Raw genomic sequence first — 18,623 nt, 5'->3', positions numbered from 1 at the left:
GAACATACAAATGACATACAATAAAAAAAAAAAATATATATATATTTTATTAATACATTTCGATTAGTTGAAATCCGAAATTAATGGGAGTTTATGGGAGTTTTAAAAAACTCACATGAATTCGAAATTCGACCCTTGATAAATGTGCCTCCCTGTGTCATTCTAAGCAACTTTTAGATATACAGGGGCATATTTATTGCGTATTCAATTGGTAAATTCGAATTTTCAAGTTTCAAGTTTTAGTCAAAACTCACAAGTTGGGGAAAATCAAGTTGGGGAAAATCAAAATTCGAATTTGAGATTCATAGAGAGAAAAACTTGATTCAAATTTGAATTTGATTCAAGGTTTCTAGTTGGTAATATTTGTTTGAATTGTAGACATTACCGTTTTTTCTTAAATAAGATACCATTCGAGTTTCAAGGTCATTCGAGTTCATTTGAGGTAAAAAAAAAAAAAACTCACTCGACCCTTCATAAATCTGCCCCACAATGATTTTAAAGGTATTTGTAAATTACTTTGAAATTTAATAAATTATTTGTTTATCCCTTTTTGTTTTTCTGATTCTTAAAACAGAGTAGGAGACATGGGTTTTCCTACATGCCGGCTAATCAGCTGGCTTCTGCTACATTGTTTCAGGATTCAGGACTAGTGGTTCAAAAAATATAAATGTCTAGAGAGATCATGACTTCATTAGTAATTACATTTACATCTAACTTTACACCGCTGCAAATATCTTGCTGTTAATTTAGGGAAAATTAAAGGAAGATAAAGACCACACATAAACAGGCTTTATTGCCTAATATAATATTCATTTGCAGCTATTAAGAGAGAAATAGACAAAGCAGACACATAGCCGCCTTTTGCTATTTTAATTTGGGCACATGCCATTGTCCCTATTTATTTATACAAGGCAGGGTGAAAAATAGACAAATTTCAGTGTATACACTGTTGGAATTCTGCCTTTATAGACTTATTTAGCACATTTACTTAGCTCAAGTGAAGGAATAGAATAAAAAATATTTTGAATTTTTTTGGCTACTTCGACTTTCGACTACGACTTTCTAATCAAGCGATTCGAACTAAAAATCGTTCGACTATTCGACCATTCAATAGTCGAAGTACTGTCTCTTTAAAAAAAACTTCAACCTCCTACTTCGCCACATAAGACCGAGCATCAATGTTAGCCTATGGGGAAGGTCCCCATAGGCTTTCAAGCCAATTTCTGATCGAAGGAATTTCATTCGATCGATGGATTAAAATCCTTCGAATTGTTCGATTCGAAGGATTTAATTGTTCGATCGAACGATTATTCCTTCGGTCGTACGATTGAACGAATAGCGCTAAATCCTTCGACTTTGATATTCGAAGTCAAAGGATTTAACTTCGAGGGTCGAATATCGAGGGTTAATTAACCCTCGATATTCGACCATTAGTAAATGTGCCACTTGGGGGCCGATTCATCAATAGTCGAATATCGAGGGTTAATTAACCCTCGATATTCGACTGGGAACTAAAATCGTTCGACTTCGAATATCGAAGTCGAACGATTTAGCGCTAATCCTACGTTCGATCGATCGAAGGATTTTTCGTTCGATCGAACGATTAAATCGTTCGAATCGAACGATTCGAACGATTTTAATCCAACGATCGAAGGAAAATCCTTCGATCAAAAAAAGGTTAGCAAGCCTATGGGGACCTTCCCCATAGGCTAACATTGACTTCGGTAGCTTTTAGCTGCCGAAGTAGGGGGTCCAAGTTTTTTTTAAAGGGAAAGTACTTCGACTATCGAATGGTCGAATAGTCGAACGATTTTTCGTTCGAATCGTTCGATTTCGTTCGAATTCGAACGAATTTAACCAATTCGATGGTCGAAGTACCCAAAAAATACTTCGAAATTCGAATTTTTTTAATTCGAATCCTTCACTCGAGCTTAGTGAATCGGCCCCTTGGTGTAAAAATATTAGGCCAAAGTTGCAACTTGCCTCTTGTTTTGGTTTCTGCTATCCACGTGCTCAAATCATGCTTGGTATTTTGTTGTTCTTACCTTTGAAACAAACTGATTTACATAGAACAATATTGGTGTTTTAAAAACTGTGTTTTTTGGAATGTTTTTTTTAAATATTTCAGTGTTTGAAGTACAGGTATGGGATCCATTATCCGGAAACCCACTATGCAGAAAGCTCCATCTCCCATAGACTCAATTTTATCCAAATAATCCAAACCTTTTTTTTCTTTTTCTCTGTAATAAACATTACTTTGTACTTGATCCAGACTAAGATATAATTATTCCTTACTGGAAGCAAAACCAGCCTATTGGATGGATTTAATGTTTAAATGATTTTTCTTATGTGGAAAAAGTCATGATAAAACCGTAAAGAAATGTAATCATACTTTTTCGGATTTTGTGCTCAAAATCTATGATTTTTTGTAAAATCACCAAAAAGCTAAGATTTTTTCGGAAACCCCGTGCAACTCAGAAAATCTTCCGATTGTTAACCGTACAACTGCCATTGACTTTCACATGTTCTCAGCAGCTCTGAGTTGGAGTACTTTTTTCATCTGACTTTTAACACCATCAGACTTTAATAAATCCCGAAAAAATGGAGGGTTTTTTTCTCCGAAGAAATTGTATTTTCCCCTCTAAAAGTCTGAGCAGAAAAATTCGGAGCTTAATAAATAACCCCCTATATATATGAATATCCAAATTACAGAAGGATCTGTTATCCAGAAAAAGGTCTTGAGCATTCTAGATAACAGGTTAGATTATTTTATATTTATTATATATATTATGCTTATGTTGTGCTTCAGTGCTTGAACACTATTCAATAGAAAAGCTGGAAATTCATTGGACTCAAAGATCTGATTTACAGTACCATAAATAAAACCCAGTGATATGTTTCTTATGGAATTTTGATGGAACATGTGTTGCTGAGGTTAGAGCATGTTTGTAAGGGCAGGTAATTTAGATTTGCCCTACTAGAGGTTCCCTTCAGCACAAAAGCTTCTCCAAATGCAGAGACCCTAAGGTTAACTGAGGACAAGGCTGTCAGCTGTTTAATACAAGGGTCTCTTTTTGAAATAGCAGACAAACCACATATCCCTATATTTAATATCTGTGGTATGAATATTGTTGACTCGTTAGAAGATGAATTTATTTTTTCTACTGTGTAAGAAGTAGGAAAATCTTATTCTTATATAGAAAAAAAGACTGCTTACACAACCATACATATGTTTTCTGCTGAAAGGTCTCTAAATATTTATGATAAATGTCAGTACAGTACTGGAGTGCAGTCCAGCCAGATTCTGAGTAAATCATTAGGGCAGAGATGGGCGCAAATATTGGTGCAAAACCATGCAGAATGCCATTCAATAAAGTATTTGCACCACCGTATGCACCTATTGGTTCAGTACAGGTACACTGTGTACAGGCCACTGGATTATTACCTCTAAGCAAAGTCAATCAGATAATCACAAATTGTTATATAGCAAAAGTATGTGTGAATCATAAAAACAGAGGCTTATTTATCAAAATTTGAATTAAAAAAAAAAATTTGTTAAATTTAGAGTTTATTTCTACTTCAAATAAACTCAGAATTTAAAAAAAACTTGAATGTTTGCTTATGAAAAAATCTCAATGTAAAAAACTTGATTGAATACAAGCGTGAACATAACTTTTTGAGTTCTTAGGCTAAAAATAAACTCAAATTTGTAGTTTATAAACTCAAAATAAAACTTGAAAACTTGAATTTAAAAAATATCTTGCATTTTGCCTAGGACTTCTACATGACCGCAACAGCTTACATGACAATTTTTTACATTTTATATTTTTCAAGTTTTTCTGCAAATAAATTGGAACTGTAGCAAAAATTCCAGTTCTAATCTTGATAAATCTCCTCCAGAATGATCAGTTCAGGTAACAAACCCCATGTATTTGGTAAAAGTGTGTAAATTTTCTTTTTAACTGTGATTGTACTTTGGTTATTTAAAGTAACACTGCATGTAAATTAAAAAAAAAAATTTCAAAATGAATCAGTTAATAGTGCTGCTTCAGCAGAATTCTGCACTGAAATCCATTTCTCAAAAGAGCAAACAGATTTTTTTATATTCAGTTTTGAAATCTGACATGGGGCTAGACATATTGTCAAATTCCCAGCTGCCCCAAGTCATGTGATTTGTGCTCTGATAAACTTCAATCACTCTTTACTGCTGTACTGCAAGTTTGAGTGATATCACCCCCCTCCCTTTTCCCCCCCAGCAGCCTAAGAACAGAACACTGGGAAGGTAACCAGATAACAGCTCCCTAACACAAGATAACAGCTGCCTGGCAGATCTAAGAACAGCACCCAATAGTAAAAACCCATGTCCCACTGAGACTCCTTCAGTTACATTGAGAAGGAAAAACAGCAGCCTGCCAGAAAGCATTTCTCTCCTAAAGTGCAGGCACAAGTCACATGACCTGGGGCAGCTGGGAAATTGACAAAATGCCTAGCCCCCTATCAGATTTCAAAATTGAATATAAAAATCTGTTTGCTCTTTTGAGAAATGGATTTCAGTGCAGAATTCTGCTGGAGCAGCACTATTAACTGATGTGTTTTTAAACTGAATTTGCATTGCACGCTGTTAACATTTTTTTCATGAAACCAGGGGCGTAACTACAGAGGAAGCAGACCCTGATGCTGCAGGGGGGCCCAAGAGGTATAAGGGCCCCATGAGTCCTTCATTCATATACAATTTCAAATAAATCAAATTCAATAAATATTGGTAAAACAACACATTTTGGGGGCCTAAGAAACAATTTGCTGTGGGGCCCAGTGATATATAGTTACGCCACTACATGAAACTATTTCTCTGGAAAGTACTACATGGCATTGTACTATATAAAATTTTTCACAAACCAGTCCCCACATCCCCCAGGAAAACAAGTTTATCTAAGGCTCATATTTACAAAACTGCAATTTTTACATCAATATCCAATAGGCACTAATAGACCTGAACTGCGCACAAGAGTGTGTATGATGTCCCCTGCCCTATTACCTCTCCCAAAGAACTACCCACATGACTGGTGGGCTCATGTTCAGTCACCTCCCATCCACCCCTGATAGTTATGCCAGTGAGTGTGTTTAGCCACAAGTACCTTTAACAAATAGTGCCAATAAGCAACATCAGCAACCATTTCAGGGCAACTAGAGGAAAAAACCAATCAGGGGTTGTTCACCTTTGAGATAACTTTTAGTATGATGTAGAGAGTGATATTCTGAGATAATTTGCAATTATCTTAACAAACTGGTCTATATATTTAAGTAAATATTGGCCTTTTACATCTCTTGCCTTTAGCCACCATTTTGTGATGGTCTGTGTGCTGCCTCAGAGATCACCTGACCAGAAATACTGCAGCTCTAACTGTAACAGGAAGAAGTATTGAAGCAAAAGACAGAACTCTGTCTGTTAATTGGCTCATGTGACCTAACATGTATGGGTTTTTTTTCGTGCACAGTGAATCGTACGATCCCAGGATGCAACCCTTATTTTTTAAAATGGCAATTTTCTATTTATGATTACCCGAATAGAAGGATCAGCAATAAAAAGTAACAATAACAATACATTTGTAGCCTTACAGAGCATACGTTTTTTAGAAGGGGACAGCGACGCCCATTTGAAAGCTGCAAAGAATCGGAAGAAAAAGACAAATAAATATAAAGCTATAAAAAAATTAATAATGAAAACCAATTGAAAAGTTGCTTAGAATTGGCCGTCCTATAACATAATAAAAGTTAACTTAAAGGTGAACGACCCCTTTAAACACTCTAAATTGTCTATTTAAACAGAACGCCTCTTTTTGGTTAACAGGTTTCCAGGTAATATAGGCCATACCTGTATCTCCAGAAATTCCTGATTTTAAAATTGATACATTTTATACCACACCCCCTACCCACCCAGGTCCCACCCAGGTCATGCCCAGTTACAACCAGTCACACCCCCATTTCCTTCTATTTTCTAGTTAGGGTATATCATGCAGAACTTAATAGGGACAATGGACAATGGTGTTCTTTACTGCATTTTATACCCAAATTAGTTATTGACTCTTCAACTGTATGTGAATGTGCTCTGGATGTATGTGTTGGCATAAAACTAAAGGAACAGAGGCTGTGTGTGACCTGAAAGTATTGTCATATAGTTAGGGGTATTTCTACCATAAGGCAAAATAAAAACTTTTCAGGACAGCATATAGGTCAAAGTTATATGGGACCAAAATAAATTAAATAAACTTATTTACTGTATCACTTTATAGTAATAAATTAAGTAAAGCTGCAATGGTAGAAAAATTGCTGGCTCTTACGCAGATTTACCTTTGCTGGTGTCTACGCAAATTTACTGTATTTGGACAATTTACATTCATTACACTTCAGCGGATTTCCACAAATCCACTGAAGAGCATCGTTTGCTTTTTTGCTGTACGTTTTTCTGTTAAATTTTGCAGGCAGAGGATTTTACGGTATAATTTAGTAATTGTGGAACTGATAGATTGACCAAGGCTGTAAGTAATTAGTAAACAGATGACTCTGGCCCATATGAAATGAGAGGGAACTGGTGCCACTTCCACCTCAGCTGATGCGCCATCTGCCGGCTCAGAAGGGTCATTGGCAGAGGAAATTTTCTATCTAGAAAGACCAATGGATTGCAGCACTGCATGTTGGAACTGCCCCTGGCCATACAGTATATTCAAACACTGGGGGTCATTTATAAAGTTGTGCACCGCATATTTATTTGCAGATGGTTGTATTTCCCATGTTTTTTCTTGAACACTAAAATATTCCACTGCTCTGCCCTTCTTTCCATTTTTTGTGAATTCCCATTGCGCACAAATATTCTCAAATGGTTCGCAAATAAGACCGGTGTTTGCGAGAGTGTGGCCACTGTGTCAGGTTGCTGTGCGCGAAATTATGGTTGACCGTAATTTCAATTTGCTGTTTGCAAAGCTGTTTTGCAAATATTTTCTCAGCCACCAAAGTCGTGGCGTAACTCAAACACAGAGTTTGCTTAGAAATATTAGAATAAAATATCTGTCTTGTATATATTCCAATCTACCAATCTAATAACATGTATTTATATATGTCCACCATTGGTTTGTGCCCAGTGTTTTTATTCAATTTTCCCTTATTGTTTTTCTAAAGCACTTTCCGATATGTTATTAGTGGATGACTATATGTCATGATACACTATTTTTAACCAGTGATTGGAATTATTATTTATATATATATATATATATATATATATATATATATATATATATATATATATATATATATATATATATATATATGGTTAAAGTTAAAATGTGGGGTCCCCCGGGGCCAATGTATGCATTCAACTAATCATATAAGAAATAGAATTAATGGAGGACTTTTTGCTGTTTCAAAGCAGTTGAACTGCAACTCACTTTTGCCTCTTCGTGTCCTTAGAAATGTATTCATGATCATCACAGATGCAGCCCAGCTTTAATCATGCTTTTATGATTTTTTTTAAAAAATCCTGCTGATCCATGTGTGTAAATGCATGTGAATACTGTACATTCAGGGGCAGATTTATCAAGGGTCGAATTTCGAATAAAAAAACTTCGAAATTCGAATAAAAAAAGACCAACTGAAATTTAATTAAAAATCAACGTTTTTTTTTTCGGGCGAATAGGCTGTTTTTGTTAGAATTCGAATCGTATGAAACAAAGTAACATCGTATTCAATCAAATTCGATTTAAAGTTTTTCTAAAAGAATCTTGGATTCCACCAATTGACTCCAGATAGGTTCTAGGAGGTCCCCCACAGGCTAAAACAGCAATTCGGCAGGTTTTAGATGGCGAATGGTCGAAGTCGAATTTTTAAAGAGACAGTACATGATAAATTTCGATATAGAACTTTCTAATTTTTTTCACATTCAAATCCAATTTGGACTATTCCCAAGTCGAAGTGCATAAAAAATAGCGCAAAATACGATTTTTTTCACTTCGACCCTTGATAAATCATAACAGGTCCTAGAGGTCCAGATGGACAATATTTTGCAGGGAATAAAAATATTTATTTTTATTATTTGTTCCATTGAATCATTGTTTTGGTCACTTCTCCCCGAGGCAACAAAGTATTCAAAAATACTTTATAACCCAAAAGAATGGGGATCGCCAAATTTAAACTGTTTATCCTGCACCACCAGTCTTCTAGATTATAAAGTATTTTCAGACACCGGAAGTGCTGCCTTTGACATTGTCAATAAAATTCAATGAGCTGAAAGTTTATGACATGATAGAGGGTTATGGCAAAGAATGAACAGTGAGAGAATCTTAACCATTTCAGATTTGGAATTCAACTTCTGTGTTCAACCAGATTAAATGATTTTTAAACGTCAACATCTGGGGGGTTATTTACTAAAACCTTTTTCACTGTATTAAAAAGAAATTCAACCAAGCTTTCAAATCTGAATCACCTTAATTTTACCAATAATTATTCTTGAAAATCAAGCTTTCAACAAACACCCCAAAACACCCGGAAATGGTGAAGGCAAAAAAACTTCTTCAAATGGTTAAAGGGACCTCTGCCATTGACTTTTAGATTAAATCGAAAATAGTTGGAGTATTTTTGGATTTGGATTTTTTTCACAAAAAAACTCGACCAGAGAAACTCGGTCTTTAATAAATAGGTCCCTCAGTGTCCACCCTTTCTCCATGGATCAGTGGCGTAACTTTAGAGGAAGCAGCCCCGCAGTCGCATGGGGCCTGTGGAACAGGGGACCCGGACTGCGTAGTCTGCTTTCTCTATAGCTAACAAGAACCCCCCCCAGCCGTTCTCTTACCTGCGGGGAGAAGCAGAGTAAGAGGGGTGGGGTTGGGTGAGCAGTGGGCAGAGTTTGGCAGGAAGTGAGTGGAGGAGGGCGGGAAGTGGGTGGGAAGATGAGGATCGGAGTGCATCGGGCCCCTCTGAAGATTTTTTTGCAGGGTTGTCCAGCACACTCTAGTTACGCCACTGCCATGATATCTACAACTTTGAGCATGCCTTGTAAGCCAACAGCTAGTCATCTGAGGATTCTGGGAGTTGTAGTTCATTTTTATTTGGAGAGTTGTAGGATGGACTTTGCATCTGCAATTGGATTTGCATTTGTCCTCTAAGCATCATATACCTTAAAACCTTTGTCAGTATAGCCAAAAGTATTTAGTAACTTTCCATATGGGATAGAATATTCGCACAAACTCTTCTAGCTGCTAGCGGAGAAGAAACACCGAATTGTATAAAGGTGATGTAATAGGTTGGCAGATCTTTTTTGTGGTTGGATGCCAACATTCTCTGGGGCAATTGATTAGGGTCATGTAGTGGTTAAACATCAAATATCAGCATGACTGTCATTTATGTCAAGTTGAGCTCACTTCGGAACATAGATGAAAAAACAAAACACATTTAGTATAAATCATGTGACCTGCATCCTTTGGAAAAGCTTGATTTTCAGCAATTTGCAGTACCTATGGCATTATGCTTAGCAAGTGAATCCCCCTCCCTGTTAGTAACATATTGCAGCAGTCAGCAGCAGCAGCACTACTATTGCACTCTTATCTGAAGAAACCCTCGCTGCCTAGATGTCAGCCAGCAGGGAAAGCGTTAAACGATCCTGCGTGCTTTTCTTGCCTGATGCAGTTTCTGCTCTTCTGTGCGCTGACCTTCTCTAATATTGTTTCCAGTAAAATGGGCATGTGGCTGTAGCTTTTTGGCAGATGAATGACCACTGATCTGAGGATGGCTGTTAGGCTAGAGGTATGTATTCCAAGCCGACTTAACCATTTAGTTGCCGAAAGGAGTATGCTCTGTTTATCGCAATACAGACGGTCAATTATACAGTATTTAATTCTGAAATGCCTTTTCAGTAGGATGGATTTTTCTCATTGAAACAATATATAAATATTCCTTTTTTTTGATTTTATGGTCCTGCAGGTAATGCTCTCTAGTCATTCTCACCCTTTGCCCTTCATCTACTGTAGGGGGACTTTAGGACAAAGCCTGCCATCTTTTTCCCCCTTACTTTGCTGCCCTCCCACTGGAGGTTGGCTTCCCCCTTTAAAAGTCCCAACACATGCTAGCATGCAGATCTGCTGCAGGCTCGGCTTGCGACACCGGGAGAGGCTGCTGAGCTGTGCAGTTTAAGCTGCCAGAGATCCCTTTTAACAATGTCATTCTGCTCTGACAAGGCACTGCAGCACTCAACTTTCAACGCTTGGAAGGCAACTCAGCTTCTCTTATGCCTATCTCTCTGGCCTGTGCCCACAGACTGCACGTAAGTAATAGCACTGCTCTCTCTTGCAGTCTGACCTCATGCATGCTTTATGCCGGCTTCCTAAAATTTTTTAGCCTTTTGGGCTGCAGCAGCACTGCTTAACCTCTGTCTGTCATACTGCAGTGGGCACAGAGCTGCATTTCTTTTTCAGATGGGCAGTATCTCTGCATAGCCTTCTATAATATTTTCTCTTTCTGATTTTAATGTCATTTATCGTTGGAAACATTTAAAGTATGACAGGAGCACCAGGGGGTTTCTCTTGCTACAGCCCACAATGCAGTGGTATTTTTCTTCTTTTTTCTTCACCTTCACTAAATAGATTGTTAAAGTTATAAATATATAGGCAAACGCATGTCTTGGTTTCTTTAATCTCATGCAGTTTACAATCTTGGAAAGATTCTTATATATTCGGTAACTGATTGGTTTATAATATTTACCGTTCGGTGTTTGCCAGGATATATTATTACATATTCATCTCACTGCACATAACTTTTCTTTCTAAAACAAATAATGTAGATGTAATATTATTATTAGTAATATGTATTTTAAAAACACTAGCGTATTTTGCATGTAAAGAGCAAGCTTAAATCTAGAATACATAAAAAATGTGAGATAGGGTCTGCAAACAATTGACCAGTCAGCGGAAAGCTCATTGGTAGGAAAAGGTTAACCTACCCTTATTAGTCACAGAACAGTATATTGCAAAATAACATAAGTGTGGCAGACCCCAGGCCAGGTGCACTATATAACTGGGCCTATCTTTTCACATTTTTGGATTGTTGGAGCCCTTTAAGGTGTAGGTATGTTGCTGGTATAAGTAACATGTACACTATCTGAGTCTGTAATAATAGCTTTTCTTCTAGCTATGAACAAAACATCTAGAAAGATTTGTATAATCTACTGGCATCATTAAAAGGCTTAAAAGCAAAGATGTGAAAGTCATGGTTCTCTAAATATGATGCCCAGCAGGAAAGTACTCTGAAATGTAGTCAGAAAAGCTGAAGAACAACACGTTTCATGTCCCTCACATTATTTCCTTCTGCAGCATTGCAAGTTCAGCAAATCATGGAGTTGGTTATATTCTGTGCCCTTCTTGCCTGGCACCCTCTGCAAAACAAGGGTGATCTCCCAGATAAATGTGTATATTCTATTATGGAACTATTAATAGTTAGCATTTGTACTGTCATCGTACTCAATATGTTATTAAATAAGTTATAAAAGAGGTACCTGAGCTGTTACCAACCCTAAGGTGCAATCACAAGTGATACTGATGGCAGATCATCCATCAGGCTGAAAGATGACTGGCCAGTTCAAACAAAAGAACTGCAGAACGCTGCTCACTTGCCAAAGCAGTTCCTGCTGCCTCCTGTGTACTTTTGTATTATGATTTGTTTATTCACATATAATGCTAGGTATTTATTGTCCTTTCAGATATCTATCACTGTCACAATAGATCACGAGTCAATTGACCTGATATTGACTTCCCAGGATTAATGGCTTGCTGTCTTCTAGCTTTAGAGTGGTACCACACACAAACACACACACTCGCACACACAAACGTACACACTTATTTGCTTCCAGTCACCTTCTCATAGCTACCACAGTTGCCAATAACAGCAGAGAGAACTCTGCACACTTACAGCTAGGGTTGCCACCTTTCCTGGAAAAAAATACCGGCCTTCCTATATATTAACCTTTTTCCCCTATTAATAACATTAGAATCAGCCGACATTTTTACCGGCCAGGCCGGTTTAATACCGGCCAGGTGGCAACCCTACTTACAGCACATTGCAGTCCCTTGTTTGGGATGCATATGAATTATCTGCAATGTCCTGCTCCGTTTTTGCTTTATCATAGGGCACGGAGTAAGGAAACAGGGGACAAGGTGACTCTGCATTCTGGTCACTGCAGAAATCACCTCCGGTCTGGACTCCTGACATGTAGAAATGGGGATTTCCTTGATGTGCCTGGGCTTGTCTAGGCTTGCCTGCCTTGCCTGTTATGGGGGAAGGGAGACATCTGGAGTCTCATGTTGTAGGATTTTCCCATTGCTCACAAGCTCAGAACACTAATGAAGATGTCTTCACACTGTAACTATTTCCTATATATATATATATATATATATATACACACCTTTCCAACACCCCCCCTTAATTACACATCTTGCTACTCTCTGCACCACATGCTTTTGCTGTTCTTGCATGCACTCCTTTTTTTCCTGATCAGGCACATATAAATGCAGTACTGATTTACTAAGTAAAGGTCCTTACATGTGACTAGCCCCTCCCACTGCACACCCTCAGGTCACTCAATGCACCACATTGCAGCAATGCAGCAGTGCAACCGTACAGAGTTCCCAGCTTATATTATATTGATTGCATTTCATATAAGCCAACATACAACATTTACAACAGCATATAATAGCTGGTATTTTACCAACCCTGCTGGTAAAAATGATGCTTGATAACAATGTTATTAACACGGAAGAAAGATAACAGATATGGGAAGGCCCTACATGTTTGCTGTATTACTTGACTGGCCACTGCCAGTGCAATTGAGAAATCACTCACTGCTTTTTCCAATGAACTATTATAGTTGCTTGTTGGCATGCAATGTAGCATTGCTGCACCATAATGACATTATTACACTTGAGTCTGTCTCTAAGGTCCATGGGGCAGATTTACTAACCGGCGAAAATTCGCCAGTGTCCACTCCGCACCCAGTGCAACATTTCGCCAGGCGAAAATTCGATCAGACAACGCAAATTCATTAAAATGCGGAGTTTCGTCGTGGGCATCGAACATGGCGACTTTTCACTAGCGTTACTTCGGCAATGTAAGCATTTGATGAAGATGTGCTACCGTTCATTTCTGTCTAGCAAAACTTCGCTAGGGATCTTGCGCTCAGGTCACTTTGCATAGGGCGGGAAATTTAAAGTTGTAGGAACGACTTTATGTTAAATGTTGGTGCATATACTTACAAATTACACTTTTTAAAACACATGTCCAGGGAACCTTAATAAAGACAATAGAGTTGCTATAATGCCCTACACATGTGGCCACTGTAAAATGAATGTTCTGTAAGTTTGCAAATGCATGGGGAAAACCGGTTACCAAAAAAAAAATTTTAAGGACTTGTGCAGCCTATCACTCTGAAATAAGGAAAAGATGCCAGCGTTTTTTGAACTTTGATGCATTTTCCACTCATAGAATATGATGTAAGTGACAGAAGATTGAGGAAGATCTATGTACTCCATTGCACTTCGCCTGGTTTGAGCTGGCGAAGGCAAGTCTAGCGAAAGAGGTAACGCTCAGTAAAATCCACATTTTAGTGAATTTGCAGAGTAACGTCCATTCGCCAGAGTTTATTGTCATCTGTTGAATGTGAATGACTGCTAGCGCCTGTCTCTTTCAATAGCAAATTGTCGCCTGTGCCCGTTAGTAAATTGGCAATGTCCTTGCTGGTGGTAACGCTAGCGAATTGACACTATTGTTAGCCACTTCAACCCTTTAGTAAATCTGCGATTATGAGTTCATACACTGCAATCTAACCATTTTAAGGGGGTTATTTATCAAAATCCGGAAAATCCATTTCCAAGTAATCCACGATTGGACCTTATTTATTATTAAAGCACAATTTATCAGATCGGTGAAAAACACGATAAAATTGATCGAAAGCCCGAATTGTACATTTTTTCAGTCTTTGACTGAATCATATATTTTTCAGGTATTTTCCCCAAAAAAAGTCAGAAATAGTCGGATTTTTGGGTTAATTCCAGCACAGACCACAGAAACTTCTAGATAGGATAAGGACCTCTCCTTTTGACTTATATTCAACCTCGGTGGGTTTGAGATGCCAGATTTTCAGATTCTGACTTTTTCCATCTTGGGGGTATAATAAATCTCAAAAAATTCAAGGTTTTTTTTTCCACTAAAAATTCGGATTTTATAGTAAAAAAAAAAATCGAATTTTAAGAATTTTCGGCATTCGAACTTTAAATAACCACCTAAGTGTGTGGCTTAGTTTGTTGTGCCTGTTTTTCCTCTTATATGAATCTCTACAGCAAAGGTACAATAAACATTTGGTTACCAAGACAAAACTGTGCACAGATATTTAAAATATATTCATTGTTTAGTGGCAATAAATACAGCACAAGCAGAATTGTTCCAGGGCTACAAATGACACGTTGGAAGAGAAGTATGTAGTGCAGTTGTAGAAAATTGAGTACAAAATGATCACTTCATATTTGAAAGAGACAACACATCAATATCACTCAATGAATGTATTTTTGCAGTAATGAGTTTGTGCTAGAAATAATCCACATTGCACTTTTGCAACAGGCATATTATTACTTTTTGTCTTTTTCCCTGCTCTTTGGGCTAATTGCCATAATGCTTGATTCTGTTAGATTTCTTTTTAGACTATAGGCATTGGAGCCAACCCCAGAAATCCACCCCTTCCGTTTTAAATCTCTCTGTTGGGGGTAGAAGGCAGCAATCTGCACAAAATCTTATGTAGAGAAATGTATATGTGTGCGTTTAAAAAATATACGAAGAAGCAATTGATTTAGGTTTTTTTTCAGCAGTCACAGCAGCAAAACAGGGCCAAAAACCAGGGCCAAAAACTTTTGAAAAAAAAACAATACACCATGTCCAACCTAGAGCATACACAGGATTAGACCACAGCTTGGGTCAAACTGGGTGGCTAGAGATAAGCACCCCATCCTTCCTTTAGGATCATGCCACAGATAGGGTTGGCATTTTTTAAAAATAATGTCCTTTCTATATTTTTATATTTCTTTCCTATTAATAAAATTGGCATTGCGCATAGTTTTCACCGGCCAGGTCTATGGCAACTAGTCACAGCCAAGTTAGCACTAGAGGATTTTAAGAATCTCCAGCCTGCTCACTCATATTATCAATGGAGTTAAAAGCAGTGCAGTTGTCAGAACCTTCATTATCATAAATCTCCTCTCAAGGTGCAGCTGGCGGTTTGGAGTAGGCCCGTTCGATGGAGAGACTGTAAATTAACTGCTAGGGTAGGGTCCATAAATTGAACATAAGATGTTTCATTAGCATTTTATAAGAAGAAGCACAGTGGTTCAAATGCACTTTACTGTAGGACAATTACAGTGTGGTCGGTACAGACTTTTTCAGTTTAAAGGAACAGTAACACCAAAAAATTAACATCTTTTAAAGTAATGAAAATATCATGTAGTGTTGCCCTGCACTGGTAAAACCGATCTGTTTGCTTCAGAAACACTACTGTAGTTCATGTAAACAAGCTTGGCAGAAATTGAAAAAAGGCTTTTCTCCTTTAAATGGATGCCCCCATTGATACACAGCTGCTTATTTATATCAACTAGTATTGTTTATGACACAAACACAGCAGTGTTACCAGTACAGGGCGACACTGCATTATATTTTTATTAATTTAAAAGACTTTTTTTTTTGATGTTACTGCACATTAAAGGGCCAAGTTAGCTCAAATATAGCACCATGTGAAAGGTGGAGCACTCCAGTGAATCAAATATAGAGTGCCCTGGAGTGTTTAATCTATCATATTGAACTATTATTCTGTCTTTCCTAAGTCTAACATTTTTTTCCTACTGTAAATAACTAGTCCACATTCGTTTTCTGTTAGTTATATCATGACTGTACCTGTCTTGATCTCTTTACACTATACTTTACTATAGTGTATTTACATATAGATGATCATATGATTCTGAAGGCAAGTATGAGTCATAAGCAAATGTTCTTTTTTGGGAAAATATACAATAGATTGACAATCAGGAAGTCTGTAAATGTTTTAAAGTGGCTCTTTGTAAACCAAACCAAGCAGCTGTTTTTTAAGTATTGTGCTTAATTGCCATACACAAATTGCCAAAAATTCACAATATATTTTTCTAGAATAAGATGAACTTTAACTCAGAGTATTTCAGCTCTTTATTCCATCTGACAAGAGGGTTGTCCTGTTGTATAAAACTAGTGATATCCCATGAAGAGATTCTATAACAGTGTTTCTTAACAGGGTTTTTTTCAGGTGACCCAAATGAAGTCACTGAAGCAGCTTTGCGACCCAAAAAATGGTTTGGAACCAGTCATGCTCATTATTATAATTACGACTTTCAACTGTAGGAAGAAACTTCACATTGTTCAAGGAGAGACATACTCTAAACATAATTGTGGCCCATATTTGGGTTTCAAAACATACGTTAAGAACCCTTGTCTTATAAGAACAAGGCATATATTTCCCTGTATCATAAACAGCAGTGAATATTCTCCGGCACAAAATACACTAGAGGGTTAATCTGTACTCATTTGATATAAATGATCAGGGTGCTACCTTACAGGAAAAGGCACCTGCTGAAACTCAGGCACACACCCTCTCTGCCGTGCCGGGACACTGGAGAGCTTCCTCATACCTCTGTGTTTGTGCTTTTTATGAGCGAAACAGCTGAAAATAGCCACAAGGGAGGGGACGTCATGTGACAGTGACTGGAATCTGACCCCAGCTATCCTTTCCCAGTTCTTTCATACTGTATATATTATTTTTCTATCAGCTTTACCTTATATGTTTACCCAGCCACCCCTTAGTATAACTTTTATCTCGCCATGTCTGTCTTCACTACGAGTAACATATCCTGCCCGTCTCTTTACTTTACCTTAGGTGACCCACCATTTCGTACATTTGCCATCTGATCCATCACCTTCCATAAACCTTTAACCTTGGTCATGCAAAGTATTCCCTTCTCCCTAAAAAAAGCTTCTCTATGTGCTGTCATAACACCTCTTTAAGGGATTCTGTCATGATTTTTATGATGTAGTTTTTATTTATAAATTACACTGTTTACACTGCAAATAATCCACTCTACAATATAAAATGTTATTCTTGAACCAGCAAGTGTATTTTTTTAGTTGTAATATTGGTGTAAAGGCAGCCATCTCAGGTCATGTTACCTGATCTTTTGCTTTCAGAAAGAGCCAGCACTTCAGGATGGAACTGCTTTGTGGTAGGCTGTTGTTTCTCCTGCTCAATGTAACTGAATGTGTCTCAGTGGGACCTGGATTTTACTATTGAGGGATGTTCTTAGATCTACCAGGCAGCTGTTATCGTGTGTTAAGGAGCTGCTATATGGTTACCTTCCTATTGTTCTGTTTTTTGGCTGCTTGGGGGGGGAAAGGAGGGGGTGTGATATCACTCCAACTTTCAGTACAGCAGTAAAGAGTGACTGAAGTTTATCAGAGCACAAGTCACATGACTGGGGGCAGCTGGGAAACTGACAATATGTCTTGCCCCATGTCAGATTTCAAAATTAAATATAAAAAAATCATTTTGCTCTTTTGAGAAACGGATTTCAGTGCAGACTTCTGCTGGTTGCAGCACTAATGCGTTTTGAAAAAAAAAAAAAAAACATTTTATCCCATGATAGTATCCCTTTAAAGCTGGCCATAGACGCAAAGCTCCGATCGTACAAATCATCGGACGAAAAATGTCGGGACTCTCCACACACGGTCCGAAAATCATACAAATCCTCGATTCGTACGATCAGATCTTTGCGTCTCTGGCCAGCTTTACTCTTCTTTTTTTTGCCATGGTTTGGGGGGTACACTCATTGAACTCACCATATTCTCCTTGTCTCCACTTTGACATGAGAAGAATTCTTGTCTTGTTCTCTATGATCTATTATGTAGTTATTATTTTCTTTTGTTTCAATTTTACAATAAATATCGGGGGAAATAAATATAGATACGGGATATACGGAATGGCCTGCCAACTTAGACAGATGTGACGTATTTTCCCCACAGGTCACATTGAGGCTGATGCCAACATGGCATCTCAGGAATGCTGATTAAAACTCAGTTCCCACCTGACCGCAACTTGTTTGTCATTTGGTTTATGACAAGAGCTATCTCTCTGCGCCTACTGATAAACATTTGTTCTTCCCTTTCGGTTTGCAGGTGACTCACTGGTTTAATTTTCTGTTCCCATTTACCTGTGGGTGTACAGCTTACTTCCTAGGTGTGACTAGTGCTAGGTGGCAGTGACAAATGCTAATGAATATGCACAGTCAGGTTATATATACGTTCTCTCAGCTGATAGTGACATATATTTCTTTCTCAGGGATAACGACTGACAGGATGGACTGAATAATCAGGGCAAGTCATTGTGTGAAGTCTCTTGGTAGCAGGTAATGTGCTCTGTCCCTATGACTTTATGTTACAGCTTGGGTAGGTATTTTTGTTTTATTATATTTTAGCTGCATGTTTTTCATTTCATTTCAGTACGAATACAATTCAGATGCTTCTGTCCACAA

General features: G+C 37.7%; 1 long non-coding RNA gene across 1 annotated transcript in view; it reads left to right on the top strand.

Moving 5' to 3' along the window:
• The window catches only part of LOC108697627, a 39,803-nt gene that overhangs the window by 11,281 nt on the left and 9,899 nt on the right, over positions 1–18,623 (top strand). Inside the window, exon 2 of the long non-coding RNA XR_001932460.2 lies at positions 18,431–18,497. This is a non-coding gene — a long non-coding RNA (uncharacterized LOC108697627). The remainder of the gene's footprint in view (positions 1–18,430; positions 18,498–18,623) is intronic.

This window comes from Xenopus laevis, chromosome 7S (genome assembly GCF_017654675.1).
Source record: "Xenopus laevis strain J_2021 chromosome 7S, Xenopus_laevis_v10.1, whole genome shotgun sequence".
Classification (NCBI taxonomy): Eukaryota; Metazoa; Chordata; class Amphibia; order Anura; family Pipidae; genus Xenopus; species Xenopus laevis.
Note: the sequence above shows the minus strand (reverse complement) of the source record. Positions and strands in the feature narration are given on the sequence as shown.